We start from the raw sequence: 24,783 nt of genomic DNA, 5'->3' as shown, positions 1-24,783 counted from the left end.
AATGATTTATTGAATGTTGAATTTTGGTTTGGAATTGTATTTTATACTCACAATAAAATCTTCATAATCTTTAAAGTATATGACAAAGTACTAACTAGATCTTATAGGATGTATAAGAAATCAACAAAGTAAAACCATTGAATGTTACCAATAATAACTCAAAAGTAGATTAATGGATATGGTTTATGTTACTATTTTAATAATCTAATATATACTATTCGATTTAAAGACAATGTATAAGATTATGTTATATTGTTATAATGTTATGGCCACTAAGAGAATAACCACTCAGATAATGTTATAAGATTAATGTTAGATTGTAAGTGTTACAACTTTTAATAGTCTGATTATAAGGATAATCATGATAAAACTCACTCCATACCATTTCTCATATGCATATGATATATCTATCTTTAATATACATTTTTTTTTTTCGAATTTCTATATGTCGAATTTTATGTCGAATTTTATCGACAAAATTTGAGTTGCCGAACTTTATTGGAATTTCATGGTCCTCGAACTCGAACTCGAACTCGAACTCGAACCTGGTGACTTAGACCACATTACATCTCAGTTTCATAATCTTTGTTACAACACTGACCTTCCTAGCCTTTTACAATTTCAAAATTATAGTGAGCTCGGGAGGCTTGTCTCCAAGCTTTTTGAGCATAGGAATAAAACCTTGAATCAAAATAAATAATTTTTTTCTTTAGGTCTGATAGACCAATGTTTGGTCTCAACGGACTTTAACCATCATCATCATCAACACAGGCTAAATTGGGAGGCTTATTTAATTAAGTCCTTTATGGTGCTGGGGTGTTGTATGATATATATGTGCTTCAATGCAAGTTTGTTTCTCTTTTTTTTTTCTTATTTAATTGCTAATTTAATAATTATTTGTTAAAATTATAAGTTTGATTTGTCTAATTTATTAATTTAAATATTTAATAAAAAAAATTAAATATTAATTTTTTTTAATATGATTTCTAAATATTAAATTTTAAAAGGTGACAAAAATTTTCGCATTTATAATGTTACCAAAAAAATTGCTTTTTACTGTTAAAAAAACCTGAATTCAGAAATATTAAATTTATTTATACAATTAAAAATATATTTTAAATAAATAAAAATTACAATATTACTTATAATTATATAAATAAAGAAATTATGTGGACTCTCCTTTCCCTTTAACTATTGTTTTGCAACAAGTCTCCGCTCTTTTCACATGGGAAGCTTTGAATAATATGCTGCTACGTGTAGGTCCTCAAGAACGATAGAGGTCAATCAGTGCTTTGATTGCTGTACACCATATTTACCGACCACACATTCTACTTTTAAATTCACTTTGATGAACGATTTCCACAACGGGAAAGAAATTAAAAACATTGTTTGCCTAGTGCCGTAATCTAATTTACAGATAAAATGGTTTTAATAGCAATCTAATTTAATTTATAAGTAAAATGGTGTTCTTACTTATAAAATCTCAAATAAGAGTGTGATTTTATATTATTTAAAATATTTTAAAATTATAATTTTATGTTATTTAAAATAATTGTGATTTTATATTATTTAAAATATATTTTTGAATGTATAAATAGATTTATTATTTTGAAAAATTTTGTATTTTTTATTTTACAATTAAAAATAAGTTAAATTTATATTTTCTTTATTAAATTTTAATTAAAATTAACTAAATAGATAATTTAATAAAAACTATTTCATTTATAAATTAAATTATATTTTTTTTATGATAATGATCATAATAGTTAACGTCCACTAACACCAAACTAACTATATGATAATAATAATTAATATATATAATTATACTTATCTCCTGAACTAACTACCCTACCAGTTAAAAAAACAACTGTTTTCAAAGCAAAAACCTTACTTAATGAATTTATATGTTCACGATTCCAATACATCATCGAAAACTTCAAAGAGTCAACAAAGATTACTGTTTAATCTCTCTATATCCTCATATGTTCAGTTTTTCAGTTAATTGACATTTTCTAATTTAAGTGTATAAAAAGAGGACAGTCAAATATATTGTTTTAAGCCATTTATTATTAAAACGTAAAAATCTTAATAAAAATTATTTTTAAATAAAAAAATACCATTTAAAATAATTTATTAATATATTTTATTAATAATTATTAATTAATTTAAAATTAATTAATTAATAAATATAATATTAATTTATATATTTATTTTTTTTAATAATTTTAAATTTTAAATTAATTATATAAATTAAAACAATTAATCAATACAATATTTTTAAATTATTTATTTTAAAATATTTTTAGTAAAATTTAAATATTATTTATTTATTTTTTCATTAAATTGAATGTAAATACTTTTCAATTTTCAAATATTAATTATTTTAAAAATACTTTTAATAAAATTTAAATATTATTTATTTATTTATTCATTAAATTGAATTAAGTATAATTACTTTTCAATTTCAAAATTTTCAAAAACTAATTTAAAACTACAATGCATCGTTTCTATATAAATGTTGTAACGTTCAATTCACTATCATGTCCCATCAAAATAAAGCTTAAAGGTTTTGACCAAGATTTGTCATAGACATTTGGTAATGTATCTTACCATATACTATCAACTTGGAGATTATTTTATGAATACTGTTATTTCTATCATAGATATGGATTTCTATTTATTTATTTATTTTTTTTATTTTTTATTTTTTTATATATTTATTTATTTTTCAATTAGTAGTGAATAAAGGTAATGGAGACTTATTTAAGTTTTAATAAGTAATTGGAAATTTGTTCTAATTAAATTTTTTAATATTTTGTTGATAATTATAAATAAAGATGGAGAATTTCTCATAGAAAGTGTGGAGGAATATTGTAATCAATTCAATTAACACATTACTAGAAGTGAATATGAGTTATTTTTGCCATAAAGGGATGAATATTAATGTGTTAACTTATTTTAAGTGTTTTGATCGGTTCATTTTACAACCCAATGTGAAGGCTATGTGTAAGTATGTTTGTGCTCAAATTGTGTAAGTATGTTTATGCTCAAACAGGAGTTAACGCGTGTCCCTCTTAAAATAAAAACAAAATATTCCCTAAATAGAAAAGTAATGCCAACTATAATGAAAAAAGGAAAAAAGGAAAAAAGAATATGTCATGCATATTCAAGTAGTAGTCCATATGACCTAATATAAATTCATGTAAAGTAATTAGAAGTAAAAAAAATATGAGAAGAAGATGTTTAAACCTTATACTTTTCAAAAACAAATTAATAATTTATTTGAAGATCTATGTTAACTAACTTACATGAATATCAACTTCATATATAACTATATAGTTAAAAAAATGTTCAAAGAGAGTATTTTAAGGTTGTATATAATAATATATCCAATGTAGGTTATGAATAAAATATTTTAATATGAATTAATATTGAAGTATACTTAAAAATATATATCATTCACGAATACAATTTAATCAATGACAATATACACGTTGTTTTCTTTCACTCTAATAAAGTTTGTGCATGAACAAATTTGATCCCTCTCAGCTCATGTTAGATTGGTGCTTAAGATGGACCTATGTTGGTATTTAATAAAGTGAAAATAATTTTCATCTTGTTCTTCTATATTCTTTACCCTTTCATATATGGGGTGTTGTAAATCTAAATTCTCTTGGAAAATCACCAATTTCAAAAAAGGGAGGAGAAATAAAAATAAAAGTAATCTCAATTAGAGTTTGGGAGGAAGATATCACTTTTTGAAAATCAATTATTTTTGGTGTTTTTTCTTCATAATAGGTGTGTGGACTAAAGAGCACATAACTTTTGATAGGATCTTCCCATTGTCATCATACTACCACCATTGGATAGAGGGTATTCAGTCATTTGATTTGATATACTATATGTGGTACATTCTACCAACATTGAGTACACTATAGCCATTGCAAGTTTCACTCTCTAATCCTCATGGTCATGGATGTGCAAATGTGGTTAAAGAAACTTTATTCAAGATTTGGTCTTAGGGAATCAAAGATGTCCAAGCAACTATAACTAAATGTTAGAAGACTTGTCTTCTTGTGCCCACACAATTTTACACTAATGAAGTGTATACTCAAGAAAAATATGTCTAGTATTATCTCAAGGATGCTTGTGTTGATTGGTATTTGGATAGTTGTCAATTTTTGGGATGAAAACTACTTTCGTATTCTATTTGATGATTATGGATGGATGTTCATAGTCAGTCAATGATTTGAAATTAGAAATTGATGGTTTCTTGAAAAACTTTGCAAGGTATTTTATGTCTTGTGGGCAATGGATCGAATTTTCAAAAGAATATAAGCATATTAATTTTAGTCAAGTTTTACAGAAATATCCAGAGAAAGAAATAGACAACATGCATCATCACAAAACAACGATTTGATGACAAAGTTCACCCCTTTTGGGCAATGTCTCCAAGTCCATCTTCCAATGTTGGCCCTATATATAATATGCTCAAAATGTAAGTTACATCAACATACAATGCTCAAATCACAAAAACCCTTGTGTAGGCTCTTCTTGGGCTTAAAAAGGCTAAAAAATGGCAAATTTATGCCTCCTCCATTTCACTGTTATGAGTCATGGAAAATGACCAAACTGGAAAAACAGGGAACGAATTCCCCCTTTGGCAAAACTACCATGCAACAAATTAGTGTGAGAGCAATGAAAATTTTGCCAAAAATTATGCAATTTGTCAAATACTTAAATGTACCAATAAAGGTTGTGTGTCGATTCTTAGCCACTATGATCGGTCATATGGGTTCAACGTGGCTAGGGGCTCAGAACAGAGGTCATGCATCCACTTTCTTTCATGCTCCTGGTCATATTACATGTCATAGAATTGTGGGTTGGGTGCCACACGCTAGCCCTATTCCATAGCCCTTGGGTGGTGGTTCTGCTTTTGGTTATGGTTGACAGTTGGGACTATGGGTTGGGCTAACTGTCTTCCCCCTCCTCTTCGACACTCAGTTGCGGGTCATTCCATATGCATCGGGCCTAGGGCCATGTGCCCACCCCACCCCACTTTTCATCTGCCACATTCATATGATATACCATATAACTGGGGGCCGAGGCTGGTTGGAAGTGCCCGCTAATTGCACACCCCCCCCCCCAAACCATAGAACCATATCCAAATAAATATAAATGGCCCACCATTTATAAATGAGCAACACAGTTGGCAGAGCATTAAGGTGTTTGGTTAGTTAAAATTAGGTTGTGGGGTCGAACACCACTGAGGCAAGTCAAGATTATTAACAAAATTTTGCACGAGCTCCGAGGGCCATGTCGTGCCCTCCAATTGGGCAACGTGGTACCTCCTACTTAGCCAAACCAAAATCTCAACCAATGAAACTGCGTCAATTCAAACTATATGATATGGCATGTGTCAAAACAAGATTGGCCTGTGTGACCATTGCACTAGACAGTCAAATTGCTAACATCATTGCTACGCCATTGTATGCCCTGCCCAATCAACTCTAGAAGTTGTTTTTTTAGTTGTTTGTCAAAAAATTCAAAATGTGATAACTTTCACATACAATGTTGGATTGAGGCGATTCAAGCATCGTTGGAATCAGAACAACAAGAACTATGACTCGATGTCAGCTTTGAGTTATTTTGAGCATTTTGATTTTTTAGCATATTTTTATCCCCTAGAGCATTCCTCCCCACTCAAAACTTTTGGATCACCAAAACTCTGTTTTAACTCAAGAAGTAAATGAGGGTAAAACTCCCTCACTTTCCCGATCTTAGCCCACCTTACTTTATTTGGATTGGTACCTTTGAGCCCAACTCAAAGATACTCCACGTTGCCTCTATGTGAAGTCCTTATCCTCTTGTGAAGAATTGAGTCTTCCTGCAACTCATCTAAATATTCAGGAGTAAAATATTCAATAGATGGGATCTTAACATTCTGTTCATGATCATTAATCATTGGAGGATCATACAATATCAATTTTCCCACATTCACAACAGAATAGATTTTCATATAAGGTGGAAAATCTAATTAGAAAGCATTGTTACCAATCTTCTCCAAGATTTTTAAACAACCATATCTGATTAGATTGAGCTTTTTACCTTCACCTTGAAGTCTTTGTTTGTTGGTATATAAGCAAACTTTACCTCCCACTTGGAAATCATGATCAACTTGATGCTTGTCATGTCTTTCTTTATACCTTTTTTTTTTCTTTTCTTAAGCTGCTCTTGTACTCTTTGATGCACTAGTTGAATTTGTTCAATAAAATGATTGGCTTTTTCCACATCATTATATCCATGAACTGAAATATCTTCACAAAAAAATAAATCTAATGGAGACTTTGGCAAATAATCCAAACAAGCTTCAAATGGAGATACTTGCGTAGATGAATGCATATCACAATTATAGGCATGCGAGATGTAATGAAAATGCTTGAATCCCAAAATTTAGGATGCTTACCACAATATCCATGAAGGAGATGCACTATTCTTCTATTTACCACTTCTGTCTCGCTGTCGGTTTGTGGATGAAATGTTGTGTTCTTCTTCAACTTTGTGTTCATGAGTTCCCATAAACTTGACCAAAATTTGCTAACAAATCGAGAATCCTGATTAGAAATAATAGAAGTGGGTAACCTAAATTGAAACCATACATTTTGGAAGAACATATTTGTGGTCTATTGAGCTATAACATGTTTTTTATATGGCATCAACACACACATTTTCGTGAAATGATCCACAAAAACATATATAGTTAATCACGACCTTTCTTAGACATTGGTAGTCCCCCTACAAAATCCATAGAAATACTTTCCCAAGGACGAGAAGGAATAGGAAGTGGAGTGTACGAACCCAATATCCTATTTCTAAGCTTACTAATAGCACACATGGAACATTCCTTTACATATCTTGAAACAGTTTCATTCATGCAAGGCCATTAACAATACCTATGAATTTGTGCAACTAGTTTTCGTACACCAAAGTGGCCAACAATAAGAGAAGTATGGGCTTCCCTTATGACATTAACTCTTTCATGTTGTGGAACACATAACTTTCCAAGGTGATATACCAACTTGTAATGAAAATGATAATCCAACTCTTCAACATGATTGCTTTGAATCAAAGTTGCATAAACATCTTTAAAATCGTTGTTTGAGCATACTATTCAATATAACTTTCATGCATAATTGAGTTATGCTTAAGAATGACAGATGCATTGGCAACAAACCTTTATAATGTATCAACAACTTTGTTGTATATACCTTTATTGTACTTCATTACCAAATGAAATTGTTCTAGGAATCACATCCACTTGAAATATCTAGCTTGTTGTAGCTTGGTTTGTGATTGTAAATATTGCAAAGGTCGATGGTCGGTATGAATAATCATTTCTTTACCCATCAAATAATGTTTTGATTTCTTTATGCTTTGTACCAAAATATAAAACTCTTTATCATAAGTTGGATAGTTAAATACTGCATTGGTAAAGGTTTCCGAATGATAACAAATAGGCTTACCATGCTGCATCAAAAATGCTCCCATGGCTTAATCTCTTGCATTAGTTTGAATCTCAAATGGCTACTTTAGATCTGGAAGTGCTAAAACTGGTGTTGTACTAATTTTCTCTTTCAATGTGTCAAAATCTTTCTGCTACTTTCCTCCCCACTGAAAGACATTTTTAACACTTGTCAAAGCATGTAATGGTGCTCCAATGATTTAGAAGTTAGCGATAAATTTTATCCAATATTGGGTTGCTCCAAAAAATCTCCTAACTTTTGTTACATTATTGGGTTTAGGCCAATTCACAATGACTTCAACTTTTGAGACATAAATCTTCAATTCACCCCCTCCTACAAATGATACAAATAAACCAAATTCTCTCTTAGACATCTTCAAATACAACTTCTCTCTTTTCAACACATCTAAAACTTGTTACACATGCTTGAAATGATCTTCACGAGTCTTACTGAAAATCATAACGTCACCTAAGTAGATTAAGACAAAAACATCAAGGAATGGTCTCAACACATCATTCATAACTCTCATGAATGTTGTAGGTGCATTGCAAAGCCAAAACAACATGACTACCGATTCAAACAAACCTTATTTTGTCTTGAAAGAAGATTTCCAAATATCATCTTCAAAAATCCTTATCTGATGATAACGGCTTCTCAAATCTAACTTAGTGAAGTAAACAACATCTTTTATCTAATCTAGCAAATCATCAATGCGAGGAAGAGGATAGAGCTCTTTTACCATGATTTTTTTCAAAGCTCTAAAATCCACACACATATGCCACATGTCATTTTTCTTTGGAACCAAGAAAATATGCGACCCACAAGGATATGTTCTTGGTCTGATGGCCGCTTTGTCAAGCATCTCTTGAATTTTCTTCTTGATTTTTTCGTTCTCAAAAATTGACATTCTATACATGCTAATGTTTGGAAGTGGTGCATCCTGCTGTAAATGAATCTCATGTTGGATTCCTCTTTTAGGAGGAAACCCTTTAGGTTATTGGAACATGTTTTCATAAATATTAACAACTTCAACCAAATCATGCTTGAGGTTTGAATCACATGCTGTGAAAGATTCATATTCAACAGTATCTTTAGCTTTAATCATCAACAACACAAATTCTTACTAGCATTTACAAGCCTTTTCATCTTACCAACACTTGCAAGAGATGAGTTCATCTTCATGTGATGTGCTCTAACAATATACTCAACTCCATCTTTAAAAAGATGAAATTTTTTCTAATGACAATAGAATATGGTTTTTCCTTCATACAAGGACTCCCTAAAACAATTCCACATATGTCAAGTGGTACAACATCAAGCTATACGTCATCTATAAAGTTTGCAGTGATGGGGAATTTGATTTTACATTTTCTTGTCACTTGAAATTTGGTAGCATCACATAGCCAACCCAAAGGGTAACTTTAGTAGGAGGTGTAGTTTCTAGATTTAGTTTCTTAGGGCGTCATGTGTTATCCCTACTTTGTATCCCCCGACCTGTAGTTTCATTGTTGGTTATGGTTGATAGTTGGTACTATGGGTTGGGCTAATCACTTGCCCCCTCCTCTTTGGTGCTCGGTCACGGGTCGTTCCATATGGCTCGGGGTTAGCGCCACATGCACACCCCGCTCCACTTCACTTCCACCACTGTCATATGATATACCATATAACGGGGGCCAGGGTCAGTGGTGCGAGCCCTCCAAACCATGGAACCATACTGAAATAAATATAAATGACATGTTATGTTTAAACAAGCAACACAGTTGACATAACGGTAAGGTGCTTGTTAAGATATGGTGAGGTCATGGTGTTGAACACCACTGGGGTTAGTCAGGCCCTCAACCAAATTTTTCACAAGCCCCGAGGTCCATGTGGCGCCCTCCCATTCAGCCATGTGGCACCTCCTAATTGGCGAAACCAAAATCTCTACAACCAATGAAAATATTTTAATTCAACCTATACGACCTACCATGTGTCAGCATGGGATTAGCCCATTTGACCACCATACCTGCCCAGTTAGTTTGATGATGTCAGTGCCACATCATTGTACACCCTGCCTAGTCAACCACCTAGTCAACCCTGCAAGTTGAATTTTTTATTATTTGCCAAAAACTTCAAAATGCGATAACTTTCACATATGGTGTCAAATTGAAGTGATTCAAGTGTCAGTGAAATAAAAATGATAATATATATGACTTGCCACTAGTTTTGAGTGATTTTGAGCACTTTTGATTTTTGAGCATATTTTTGATCCCCTAGATTAGTCAAGGTTACAAGTTTGTAGGTTGCTTATTCCCCATTTGTAGTGTGTTATGTGGATGATTTCTTAACTATGGATGGGTCTATATATTTATATCCACATGGCATGGGTAGACATTTAGATCATTATTTTCAATCAACTATTTAATTTGGGTTTCTTGAAAGGGGAGTAAACATCAACGCTCGGACATGGAATCCAAGATTAAAATGGAGCTTATTAGTCTAGTTCAACACGATGACTAGCACATGTATATGGGACCTTCCTTCTTTCTAGGGAATAGGGGCTAATATTTGTAGGTGGGCTAATTTTCCATGCTTTTTCCAAAAAATGATTTTCCAATCTCCATTTTTTCTAGAAAATATTTATCCAAATTTTATAGTCTAAAATTATTTTAACTTAGAAACCACCAAATTTTATAATTTCTATATAAAATCATTAGAAATTTGAATATTTTTACATAAAAACTTCCAAACATTTTACAATTTTCACATTTTGGACTAGTGAGATTCACCAAGGTTTCTAAACTTTGAAAAAAATTTCTATCCTTAAAAATTTCCCATGTTTATTTCTCCCACGTCAACATCATGATCCACACTCAGACATGAGACTTTAGTACATGGTGATTGTACTTTTTCATGACAAGATTTGAGGAAAACACTTTTTTAAAGGGGTGGAATGTAGGGTACATAAAGGGATGATATAGGGTTCCTACGACGATACCCAAGGGAAATAATACATGATTCCATTCAATGTAAAGTGGAGTGGGTTCTTGCATTCTTATACCGTTCAATTGTTTCATATCAAAGGAGATTTTGGGAAAAACCTAGCTTTTTGCTCTGTCAATGCCTCTGTACCCGAATCCAGCACGTTCACAGTCAAATAACCCCATAATACCAAAGTATCCATCATGTTCATAGTCAATTATCCCCATAATACTAGCGTATTACCAGTCAAGTATCCAGCACGTGCAGTCAATTATCGCCGTAATACAAACACCTATTCTCTGGAACACGCTGAAAGAGTCTAAATTCATCCAGAGTTAAAAACCTGATATCATTTACATCGCTAGTTGTTTCCATTTTCCTCACTGGTCTTGAGGACGATAATGGAAGCCATTGTCCATCTTCGTCGTCTATCCATGAAAAGCCAGAGAAGGTCCCACTTGGCACGTCACTTCTCATCTACATGTGGTCATCATTCATCAACACATGTGCTAAATATATATGCGGGGGTCCAAAGCACCTCTGTAATATATTCGAAGCAAGTGCCTCTACAATAGAATGGTCGGTAATCCTAGAGTCAAGCGAGTGGGCCATGGTGGTGGTGATTCGTCCTAATGTCAGGTGGCTTGGCTATCGACATCTGCTAGAGGTACTATATACTATTGACTTATGAATTTAGTAATGTCCAGACCAATGACTGTTGTCTTAAGTCTACTTGCAAAGTCGTATTGAAAGTCTAGAAATGCTATAATATAATATCGATCCATGGACTTTGTAATATTCTCACTGATCATGAATCTAGTACTTGGTAAGCCGTATTGGTTATGAGAACATTTCTAGAATTTTCAGGACGTTGTACAAAGTGTTTTTAGTTCTGCATAATGTTTTGCCATTGCCAGTAGAAAGAACAAAAATGGGTGTACTTATATGTAACATATTTACACGAAATTTATGCAGTAACCTTATTAATAAGGTTTAATAATAATAATTAAGGTTTATTAATAATAAAAATGCTATTGTGATTTTTGGGAAAAAAATTCAATATACTATAATATTTATAAAGATTTTTAATAATATAAATATTAATATTTATTAATAAGGTGGGTATAAATTAATGATGATCTCTTATAATGTGGGGCAATGCAAAATTAGAAAAATAACAATAATTTTTTTCCATTTATCATGATATTTATATCAATATTTTTTATAATATCAATATTAATATTTATTAATAGGATGGGTATAAGTTAATGATGGTCTCTCATAACACGGGGCAATGCAAAACTAGAAAAACAACAAAATCATAACTTGGAGGAACAATTACAAGTGCTTATCCAATGGATTTGAAAATTGGTATAAAAAAAATAAATATAGGAAAGTGAGGTGGCTTTCGTGACTTTGACAATGTGAATTTTGAGTTTTCCTAACATTGGTATGTTATTCTTCATGCAAAATATAATGCATATGTTTCCATTAGTGCATCCTATGAGTATCTAAATGATGGAATCTTGCTAGAAAACTTTTGGAGTTGTTCATAACAAAGTGTTCTTGTGCACTATTATTTTTCTAAAATTTATGTTCTTAATTTCATATATATATTTTTTAAATTATGAAATCTATTATATCTTTGAGAATATAGGGCCTTTGTTAGTATCACATAAAAGGGTCTTACCATTATCAAATATTCTTTCTCTTTTTAGATTATAGATCTTAATGCCTGTAATGGGTTATATATATTCTTTTTTCCAAATGATTAAGGCACCTAAAAGTTATAGGGGATATATATATATATATATATATATATATATATATATATATATATATATATATATATATAGAACATATATCAAAAGCAACCAAGTCACCGTGCATGTATGATTCTTTCCAAGAAAAAATTAAATTCAAAAAAATGTGTGTGCATTAATTGTCCATGTGTGTTCTTGGTGTGAGCAATATGTGCACACTTCAAGCACCAACAACATGCACACATTCATGCAACTACCAACTTTAATACATGGGAAATGGTTGAAGTGGGTTTGGGGGTGGAGAGAGTTAGAGAGGTAGGGATAGAGGGGCCAAAGGAGATAAAGAGAGAAAGAAGGAGAGACAAAGAGAGAGTGGGGTTTAGGGAAGAATGTCTAAATGGGAAATGGTTGATGTGTGTTTGGGGGGTTGAGGAGGGTGAGAGATGGAGGGATAAAGGGGCTAAGGGGGAGAGAAAGAGATAGAAGTGCGGAAGAATGATTTGGTGAGGGAAAGGAGTGTGTGAGAGTCAAAAAGTGAAAGAAATAATGGAAGAGGGTCGCGAAGGGAGAGGGAGGTAGAGATTTGTGGTTGACATGGGGAGGAAGAGAGATAACTTTGGAGGGGGATCTTGTGAATGAGAGATTGAGAGATATGTTGAATTTTTTAATTGGGTTCAATATCCATAATGTTGTGTAAAAGGTCAAAATAAAATTGTATTTGGCATGTCCCATTTGGACATTAAAAAGAAAAGAAAAAATGATTTTTTTGAAGTGTATTTGTGTTCGCAAGTTGGCCAAGTCTGTGATACGAAAGTTAGGTCAACTAATCTTTAAGAGACACCTATTCAAATGAAGAAACAAGTATATATTGGCATGTGTGCACACATTACTATAATATACCTTTTTGCTGATGTGGGCTCTTAAGTAAGCTTATCTGTCTTATGAGTAGTCTTATGGGAAAATCTTAGTGGAAGCTTTAGGATAAAATTGTGACAAACTTCTAGGAGACTATTGTTGGTTATGGAGGGTTGACATAGCACTTGGAAGACTTGTTGGTCCATGCTTTTATTACTTGGATTTATCTTGTTGACTAAGATCCTATAAAGAAAGGATTGTTGGGTTTCCCCCTTGTGGTTTTCACCTTGTCCATTGACCTAATTTCTAGTGTTTCTTATCTTTTTGTGCATTGCATTTGTATAATTTTCGATGGCCTAATGAATGAAGTAAAAGCATAATGGAAAACATAAATATACTATCATAAGTAATTATCATGATTATAAATTCTATATTGCTCTTGAACTTCAACATGGTATCAGAGCAAGGAAGATCAAAGACATAGTTGGAGTCTACCTCTTGGAAAGGCCGAATATCTTTTAGGATAGTAGGGTGATTTTTTGTGGATAATTTTTGTATAAGAATGATTTAAGAAGGATAATCTCTTTGCAAACAATCTCTCTCTCTGACATCTAAAGTATTTTTATATTTTTGTGAAGGCATCCATCAATCCAAACATGTATCCACGTTTACCATAGCTATGTAGCTTCAATGACTAAATTTGTTATGAAGTCAATTAACTTGAGGAGATGATAATGACAAAGTAAGGTATAAACCGAATGACACTCTTTCTATGGAAAGCATATTCAGTGGTGATCAAGAACAAATATGAGACTTGAAATTAATATATCTATTAAAGACTTCTAAATATTCGCTGATACAATTGCATACAAAATCTATTCACAATAAAATAGCCCAAAGGGCCATGATATTTTTACCACTGATGAATCTCTGCTTGCATTCTTCTAACTGGTTTGTAAATCACGCTGAACTAATTTGGCCACAAACACCATAAATTAATATATAATAAGTATCTCCCTTTATCTCCTTGATTTTATAAAGTTACAATTTCCTAGCCTATATTAAATGAAAACACTGATGAAATTCACCCTCACAATGGTCAATCTCTTAATTTACAATATATCAGGCCTTGCGTCACAGATATACATTGTCAAAATAGGAATATCTACTCCTTGAAATGTTTCTCCAATAACTCCCTCCAACTTCTATGCAACACAATTCCACTTCATTCCACACAAATCAAATAAAATTTGTTAAAGTTATTTCACATTCTTTGTTTGTCCAACAATTTGCTATACAATTTGGAGATACATTTTCTAGTTAACAATTCACTCTTGGCTTTGCAATGTGCAGATTATTGATTTTGTCTTGGTTTGCATGTCACTTTTTCATGCAAAAAAGAGCTCATAAGTGTCTACAAATACCTCATGCTTTATCATTTGAAAACTAATGTAAATTCAACCATTTCATCTTGCAAATAAATATTCAATAGCACAACACCTATTCAATGGATTTTCTCACATTTTCATTGCATATCATCCTTACTCCAACTAATCACATTGTATAAAACCAAAATTGCATCGTGGGGATGACAACAACTGCAAAATTGAAGTCGGAATTGAAAGTGTGGATTGAAATCCAAATTGAAATAGCTAGAAGAAGAGAAACACATGCAAAAGGAAATGGAAGAGGTCTTGTAACAAGTGGAAAAATATTTTTAATTTCATATTTTGGGTTTGAAATTGAAAACAATGATCTTCCATTTCCCAAGGCTTTAATTTAATTTGTTCAATTGTGACTTAGACAAATAATATTTGGAGTATAAGAAATTCAAACCATCCAAATAATTTTTAATTTATAAAGAATTGAAATTCCTAAACCCCAATTCCATTATATACCATGTCTGTTGACGTAATTATTGATCGTGAATTTAGTACTTAATTTTGAGGAAGTTGTAGAAATTGTTTTTAATTCCACACAAAATTATTTTGCCATTGCCAATAGAGAAAACAAAATTTGGAGTAGTTTTATGTAACATATTTTTATGAGATTAATGGAGGTTATTAATACGGCTTAATATTAGGGTAGTTGTAGGTTAATGATGATCTCTCATGAAGTATGATAATGAAAAATTAGAAAAACAACAATATGTTAACTTGGAGGGATAATTACAGGTGCTCATCCAATGAATTTGAGAATTGGTAGCCACAATTGGAAAAATAAGAGAATCTAATAGGCATTGCAAACATTCTCATTTGGATGGGAACATATAAAAGAAGTGTCAGGAAACTCATTTGAAATTCAATCCAAAGTGGCTAAATTACAAGAGAAAGCAAGAGAAGCTACCAAGATAAAAGAAGAAGTGTAGAAATCAACTTTTATCTAGATGAAGCCATAGTTTTCACCACATTGTAGTAGCCAAAAGAGAGTGGAGATAACCATGAAATATTCTCAATCAAAGTTTAACTAAAGGATCAAAAGGTTTTATCAGTTTGAAAATGGTTCTTAATGTAATTTGATTTTTGAAACATTAGTTGATGAGATTAGATCAGAAACTTATGATCTGATGCACCTAATCTTACTAGCATGGTTGTAACAAAAATCTTTTATCAGAATCACTTAGAGATATAAAATAAAATTTTAGGCTAATGCTAACTATTTTGATGAATTATATTGTGCAATACCATTTTTAGACACTTATAAAGTGATATTTGGTGGCCCATACACCTATGCAGTAGGAATGCTACTTTCTATAGCAAGGAAAAATTGTCACATTATGAAGGAAGGTAACATAGTATCTTTTATGAAATTAAATATTAGACTTTTGTATCGTATTCTAGGCAACTATTTTGGTTTGAAAAATCACACACATTGAAAAACATACCATTTACTATTAGAATTGGGAAAATTTTGGTGAATATTGTCAATTTATTCATATCTTTGTAAAAAATAGGCAATTTTTTAACAAAATGGGTGATTGTTTTTAATAGCCAAAAGATAGCTAATTGGGAAAATTTCACACCCAAAAATTCCCTAGGTAACACATATACTTATTCAAATCAAATAAATGAAGAGATAGAATAAATGCTATAATAGAAAAATAGTAGTAGACAATAAAACAACAAACTATCTTCTTCATAATGGAATGATGGACATGGAAAAGTAAATGGAGGTCATGTGTTTTGATCTTATTAATGATATACTTTTTGAAAACCAAAAGCCTCCTGATGGGAATGTGCAATCTAAAATGGATCGAAAATAGATAGTAATTGATCATGACTTAGATTAAGAAAAATAATTAGCAAAAGAAGAGGCCACAAAAGTTGTTGTTGTGGAAGTTAGTGAAAATTTAGCGAAAGTTGTTGTTATGAAATATCTTGAATATTCTATGGAAGAAGAGTTAGTGAAATGACTATAGAGGAAGGGGCTACAAAATACTAGTTTAAATATGCAAATGTGAATGAAGTAGGAGGTTGCAATTATTGGTGTGATGGGCACACCTTGAATTAGTTATCTAACCATTTTCCACAAGGACTTTTGACATGCCAATGGATTTCTAGCTATCCCAATAGATCTCAATGTTATCCTCTTTGTAGAAAACTAGAATGGCTTGCCCAACAAGATGAATAAGAGATTGGTTTTAATCTTGTAAGCAAATTTTTAAAATCCAAGAGAGAGCCAAAATACCAAAACCTCCATAAATTGTTGATTAATAAATACTAATTATTACCATACCAAATTTGTTTCCTGAGATTGGGTTTTTAGCGTGACTCACCATGTATTGTGATTATATTAAGGTGTATGGTTTTAGTTCAATGTGTTTAATAATTGCTTTTGGGTTTCATGAGCTAAAATCATGCTATTGCATTGTTTCGATTTTGGTAGCATTTAGGTAAATGGTTCTTGTATTTATTATATCATTGTTCACTCCCGTTTCATCTTCCTATGTAGTGAGACAATTCTATATACATACATAGGCACCAAATATATTTTTATATTCACAATAACTCTTATTTAAAAAATAGACAACAAAACAATTTCGTATATAGTCATATTGTGATTCATTTCTATAATGGTTGGAAGCATTCTCAAGTGATTACTATTAGTTTGAGACATTGAGTCACTTATCTACTAACAATGATATTTTTTATTAATTTGTTATTATTGTGATATGACCAACAATATAAGTGAAATGTATTGGCAATGTTGTAGTAAAGTGTTTTTCTCCCTCCGTTAAAGTTAGGTTGCATGATGGAATATTTCTTTGTTTTAAGTGAGTTAGGGTTCATGACAGAATATTTCATCGTTTGAAGTATATATTTTAGTTTTATAGTATGGTATTTAATTTCTAATAGAGATAGAAATCATAGTGGTTGTATCATATGATAAATCGAAGGATTTGAAACAATGTGTTAATACTTGTGATTTAATGTAGTGAAATATATTTCATTATAACAATCATTGCAAAAGACAAAGTAACATTATTCCTACGTAAAATATCCTTATTGATAAATTGTTTGCATTCTAAGACTCACAATGGTTGTAGCAGATGATAAATCAAGGGGCTTGAAACAATGTCTTAATACTTGTGATTTAATGTAGTGAAATATATTACATTGTAACAATAATTGCAAAAAACTAACATTATCCCAAATAAAAATCCATATTGATAATTTTTTTGATTATGGACCATATTCACTGAAACTAATTCTAAAGTGTAATCTTCTTTCTACCTAGTTCACTAATTTGTTTCAATCCACATTAAAAATTAATATTAGTGATATATGACAACTCCAAATCCCATCATACTCACTAAAACTTATTCCATTCACTAACTCTTCTGCCTTCAACAACAATTGCTTTTGAAGTAGTTTCAAAGTAAAATTGAAACTACATTGACTAGACCTACCCTATAACAAGATATAATTATTACTGCCACCAATATTTTTTATATGATGTTAGATGTATATGTCAAATGCAGTAGCAAATTCTTATGAACTTGCCTTAAGAAACTTAAACATGATGGTGAAAAACGAAAAGGGATTGGACCCCGTATTCTGAGGGACTTTCCAAAAATGGATGTGGTTGTATCCCATCCTTCCCACTACTTATTTAGCAAGTCTATAGGGTGTGGTCGTTTTAATGTCTGCAACACCCATGTTGGGCCAGATGGGTGTAACTAGTCTACTCTTTTGATGGTATCCCTCCGCTCGGCTCACCTCACTTTCTAAATCTCTTTCATGCAAAAATGTGGCAGTTGTACTATCATTACGCTCATATCATCTTGATATTTTCTGGTTACTGCTACTTCTACAAGCTTTTTGCAAGCAGCCATAGGACCTCCTGCTAATGGTAAAAAAGTAGGTTGCTTCTCGACGTAGAAAGACCTGGCAATATCCACTGCTTCCTGATTACTTACTTTATTCCAGATCCCATTTGATGCCAAAATTAAAAACTCACAATCAGATGTAATTTTAATCTTTCTTGTCTCTGGTTCAACGGTTATCCATTCTTTCAAGTGTGAATCCCCTATTGCCCTAGATACAGACAGAGATCACTGAACTCGCCAAACTCCATGGCGGAGCTCCACAATTCCACCCAAATTTTCTATCCATTGTCGCTCGTCCTCCCTTCTAACTCGATGATCACATGTAAGGGCTTCAGCGACGCCCTCTCTGCTCATAACGGCTCGACAATCCCCAGCATTGGAAACCACTAAGCTACCACCTTTAATCAGAGCGGTCACACAAGCAGTACCGCTGCCAAACTCCTGCTTCAAAAACTCAGCATCTGTTGTTAAGTATCTAGCTCTAAAGGCCTGCTCAAGAAAGTCCTCGGATTCATCTTCCATGCTGAGCATAGCGTCCACAATATTCTGCCCAATATTTTCAGCTGTGAAAGCTGCAGCTTTCTGACCACCGTGACCATAGAACACACCAAAAAAGGCCTGTTTGGAATCACCGAGAACATTGGCAATGGCTTTGTGGGTATCCTCCATGAATTCTCGCCGATCTTTTTTGTGCGAAACTACATAATGAGTACCCTCCTCATTCACCTCCTTTGGCTACTCCACTTCCGGGCACGGTACGTTTAGGCCCGATAGTTGCAGTGGAATATCCAGCCTCTGCGGTCGTTTCCTTTTGAGAGGAGGAAAAGCGAACATGCGGACATTCGAAACATTATCCTCTGGGACAATGACACGAGAAGGGAAAGGCCTCTCGGTCGGGTTCTCCCCACTCTCGATCCACAACATATTTTCATCTCTGATGGTTAAAACAGGCCTCAGCGAAGACCACACAAAATTTGCGTGGACGCTGCTGCTCCTGGGCGTCTGGAAACCATGATTCCTGGGGGAAGCTGCCCATATCTCAATACTAGAATTGTGTATAAACGGGGACCTGCAGGGGCTGAAGACCGAGGGAGAATTCACTGCTACAATGCAAGCCATGTTAACAATCTGTGGATCCGCTGGCGATGATGGTGAACTTTGTTGATACCTTCGGAAACCTTTGTACTCACAGGACCTCTACAACGGTGATAAATAAATGAACTTTTCTCTCGTTTCAATTCAGTTGAATATCTCTCTCCAAACCTGTTAAACATAGAATATTCTGGGATTCTTATAGCGTTCAATCGTTTCATATGAGATGAGAGTTTGGGAAAAGTCCAGTTTTTGTTGAAATATTAATAATTCCAACTGCGGCATTTATTGCAGCGCAGTTTTGCAAAACCACCAGTCCATTCCCTGCACCGCCTTTTTCCAAAAGTTGTTTTTCCCTGGGAGGCTTCGATCACACCAACCCGCTGACGCGTGTCCACAATACGGTTTTAAAACCACTCATTCCCCAGAAGGTAAAGGTCGGTAAGAAGAGGCCTTCCGATATTGACCATGACCGTCTGATTTTTTGAGGGCAGATCAACGGTTGACATACAGCAACAGTCCTGCAGCATTAATTTCTTAACGTGAAGTTTTTGATTTTGACCGCCAGGCTTAACAGTAAAATAATTAATGAATTTACTCCGGTCAGTAAAGGTTGGTAAAACTTTAATTTTATTATTTGTTTAATTCATGGGAAGTATGGGCATAGGTAAACGTATATGTAATGTTTTAATTTTATTACTTTTTTATTGTCTACGGGAGTATGGTTCAAAGTAGTATGTAATGTTTTTTTTGGTTCATTGTATTGGCAATGAAAACACACAACAGTGTGAATATAGAGGAACAGGGCAGCATGGGAAATTGTTTTTGTTGAAGTTATGTAAGGAAACAGAGCAGCGCCTGTATGTAATTTTTTTTTTTTTGAGAATACGAAATTGCCATACGCAGCAGCGGAGAGGTAATTTTTTTTGTTTTTTCTCGTTGAGAGAAAATGAGAAGGAATTTGTAGCAGAACGTGAATGTAATATTTTGTTGAAAGGGAAATGTAAAATGCAACAGCGTAAATGCAAGTTAAAAAAATTTACACATAGCAGTGTAATTTTTTTTTGTAAGAGACAGAGTAATTTTGTTTCTGCTTCTGAAGCAGTGTTGGTAAAAATCCCTCTGTTAAGAGGAAGACGTTTTTGTAACAATAGTTTCATTTTAATGAATACAAAGCTTTTGTGGGTGTGTGTAATACTCTGTTCTAAGAAAACAATTATAGCTTCCTTGTGTTAAGATCCTGTGCAAAACAGAGCATTTTCTCTGTTCAATGATTTTGTTTTGGAATTTGCCAGAAAATTCCCAACAATGGTATCGGAGCTTGTTCAGGCTCTTTGAAGGGGTCAAAGAAGTTGAAGGGAAGGATTTCTTGCTGCAGCAGCTTCTCCAGCAGAGTGAAGACTCAGTCAAGAAATGATCCAAGTATCTCTCAAAGTTTTTTTGGTGTTGATGTTCAAGAGGCAGTGATTTTTAAATACACAGTCAAATATTTGAAGCATAGCTGAGAGTGTAAGGAATGGCTGGCTCCAGCACCAGCACTAGCATGGGTATTTTTAATACTCAGCTCCCATAGTTTAATGGGAAAAACTATGACTATTGGGTAATAACCATGAGAGCCCTGTTTGCCTCACAAGATTTATGGGAACTTGTTGAATATGGGTTTGAAGAACCAGGAGATGAAGATGAGTTTAATTGTTTAACTCAGGCAGAGAAAGATCTGTTGAAGAGAAATAGGAAGAAGGATTCAAAAGCCCTTGTATTTTTGTATCAAGCAGTGCATGAGAGTGTGTTTCCAAGGATAGTAGCAGCCAAGACATCCAAAGAAGCATGGAAAACTTTCAAGACAACCTATCAAGGCATGGAGAAAGTGAAGACAGCAAAACTACAGTTGCTGAGGAGAGATTTTGAGAATCTGTGCATGAATGAGTCAGATAATATTGACTCATTCTTCACACATGTGATTGGTCTAGTCACACAGATAAGGAATCATGGAGAAGTTCTTGAAGAAAGGAGGATTATGGAGAAACTATTGAGGATCCTACCCTCAAAGTTTGATGTGATTGTCACCACCATAGAAGAGACAAAGGATCTCTCAAACTTTTTAGTTGATGAACTTCATGCATCACTGATAACACATGAGCAGAGGTTGAGTAGAAATGAAAACTCATCTCTAGAGCAAGCCTTCAAGACCCAGATGTCCTTTGAAAGAGGAAGAGATCAAGGCAGAGAAAACAAGAGAGGAAGAGGAAGAAGCCAAAATAGAGGTGGAAGAAACAGTCCAGCAAATGCTCAAGGAAGAGGCAACAATTCAAATCAGAACCAAGGCCAAGGCAGCAGTCAACAAAGTGGACAACATCATGCTCAAACACAAAGGTATGAAAAATCCAATGTCCAATGTTATTACTGTAAAAAATATGGGCATTATGCCAATGAATGTAGGAAGAAGCAGCATGATATGAATAATAGATCTAGTGCAAATATCACTAGAGAAAATATCAGCTAAGATACTGTGCTTTTAGCTTGTAATATGGCTGAAACAAACAGTGAAGATATATGGTTTCTAGACTCCGGTTGCAGCAACTATATAACAGGAAACATAGCCTTGTTTTCTAAATTAGATCAAAATGTGAAATCACAAGTCACACTTGGGACTGATAGTAAAATTTCTGTTATAGGAAAGGAGAAGTTAAAATATCTACAAAGAAAGGTGAAAAGAAAACCATAGCAGATGTTTATTATGTTCCTGGAATGAAGTGTAACCTCTTAAGTATTGGACAGCTTGTTCAAAAATGTTACAATTTTTTCTTTGAGAATGATGTATGCACCATCATGGATAGAGCACCCAACAAAAGATGTATTGCTAAAGTGAAGATGACAAGGAACAGGATGTCCCCTCTCAGAATAAGGGCAGATTTGAAAAATAAAGAAGTAATTGTAGCAGTGACACAAGAGGCTTTCCAAAGCGTACCAAAAGATGAAAATTGGTTGTGGCACTTGATATTTGGACATCTCAACTTTGGAGGTCTTAACTTATTGAGTAGAAAAGGAATGGTAAGGAGATTACCATTGATAGAGAAACCGGACAGCCTTTGTGAAGGTTGTATCTTGGGGAAACAACACAGAGAAAGTTTTCCATCAGGAAAAGCATAAGGGCAAAAGCACCCTTAGAGATTGTCCACTCAGACTTATGTGGATCGATGCAAACTCCATCACTTGCAGGCAGCCAATATTTTCTAACATTCATTGATGATTTCACCAGAAAGGCTTGGGTTTATTTCCTGAAGAACAAAAGTGAAGTGTTTGAAAAATTTCGAAATTTCAAAGCACTTGCGGAAAACCAAAGCGGGCTGCATATAAAAGTTCTAAGAACTGATAGAGGAGGTGAGTATATCTCCAAGGAATTTCTACGTTTTTGTAGAGAAAATGGAATTCATAAGCAATTTACAGCGAGGTACACCCCGTAGCAAAATGGAGTTGCCGAGAGGAAGAACAGGACAATCATGGATATGGCGAGGAGCATGTTGAAGGCAAAGCATTTGCCAAATGATTATTGCACTGAAGCTATACACTGTGCAGTATTTATTTTGAATAGATGCCCTACAAAAGCAGTCATGAATAGAGTGTCGGAAGAAGCATGGAGTGGGAGAAAGCAAGGAGTCACCCACATGAAAGTTTTTGGATGTGTGGCCTATGCACACATTCCAGATCAGCTAAGGAAGAAGTTGGACAGCAAAGGGGAGAAATGTGTTTTCATTGGATACAGTGGGGAATCCAAAGCTTACAGGTTGTATATCCCATCTACCAAGAAGTTTTTTGTGAGCAGAGATGTTCAGTTCATTGAGGAGGAAGTTTGAGATGGAAGCATAGAGAAAACAGTGAATGTTAAAAACTGTTTGTCTCATGATGAAGATGATGAAGAGATGGCTGAAATACATCTCCAAATAACAACGCCAACACAAGGACAGCAAGAGACACCCTTGAGGAGAAATGAAAGTGCTTCTCCAAGCACGCCACAAAGAGGAAATTCAAGTGCTTCTTCAAGCACGCCACAAGGAGGAAATTCAAGTGCTTCTTCAAGCACTTGCACACCAAATGAAAGAGGTAAGAAGTTCAGAAAATTAAGTGACATTTATGATGAAGGTATGAACTCTTTATTTTCATTATATTGTCATGTTGATGACCCTATTCATTTCGAAGATGCAATTAAAGATAGGAAATGGATAGAAGCTATGGATGAGGAAATCAATGCCATAGAAAGAAACAAGACATGGGATTTAGTTGAACTACCAAAAGGAAAAGAAGTCATTGGAATTAAATGGGTCTACAAGACCAAGAGTAATGCTGAAGGCAAAATAGAAAGACACAAGGCAAGATTGGTTGTCAAGGGATACAAGCAGCAGTATGGGAGAGACTATGAGGAAACTTTCGCACCGGTTGCTAGAATGGAAACAGTGAGAGTAGTGTTGTCCATAGCAGCACAAAACAAATGGAAAGTTTACCAAATGGACGTGAAGTCAGCATTCTTAAATGGAGTGTTAATAGAAGAGGTTTACATTGAGCAACCTCTAGGATATGAAAAGAAAGGCCAAGAGCACAAAGTGTAGATTGAAGAAAGCTATTTATGGGCTGAAGCAAGCACCAAGAGCGTGGTACAGTAGGATAGATTCCTATCTACTGGAAAATGGATTTGAAAAGTGTGAGGGAGAACCCACCGTCTACATCAAAGAAAAGGATGGTAAATTACTAATTGTTGTGTTATATGTTGATGATGTAATTTTCACAGGTAATGATGACTACTTCATTGAAAATTTCAAAACAGTCATGAAATAAGAATTTGAAATGACTGATATGGGTTTGCTGAGATACTTCTTAGGAATAGAAGTAGATCAAAATGAAAATGGGATTTTTATTTCACAAGCGAAATATGTTAATGAAGTGTTGGCAAGATTTAACATGCAGGACAGCAAGGCGACAATTACTCTCACAGTGATGGGATTAAAACTCAGCAAAGATGACAGCAGCAAGGATTTTGATCCTAGTTTGTATAAGAATATAGTTGGCAGCCTCATGTATTTAATTGCAACTAGGCCAGATATAATGTTTGCTATTAGTTTAATTTCCAAATTCATGGAAAGGCCAAAGGAGGCACATTGACAAGCAGCAAAAAGAATTCTGAGGTATGTTAAAGGTACTAAAAGGTTTGGCATTTTATATACTACTTCAGAATGTTCAGATTTAATTGGATACACTGATAGTGATT

At 33.5% G+C, this 24,783-nt stretch overlaps 1 pseudogene; it reads right to left on the bottom strand.

The window, feature by feature from the left end:
- Window positions 1-18,656: 18,656 nt before the first annotated feature.
- Window positions 18,657-19,100, bottom strand: LOC149211728 (putative protein phosphatase 2C 25 pseudogene; annotated as a pseudogene).
- Window positions 19,101-24,783: the final 5,683 nt, after the last annotated feature.

This window comes from Pinus tabuliformis, chromosome 1_1 (genome assembly GCF_031772625.1).
Source record: "Pinus tabuliformis cultivar Carrire ecotype Pingquan chromosome 1_1, CPIR1, whole genome shotgun sequence".
Lineage (NCBI taxonomy): Eukaryota > Viridiplantae > Streptophyta > Pinopsida > Pinales > Pinaceae > Pinus > Pinus tabuliformis.
This window is presented reverse-complemented; position numbering and strand designations above follow the sequence as displayed.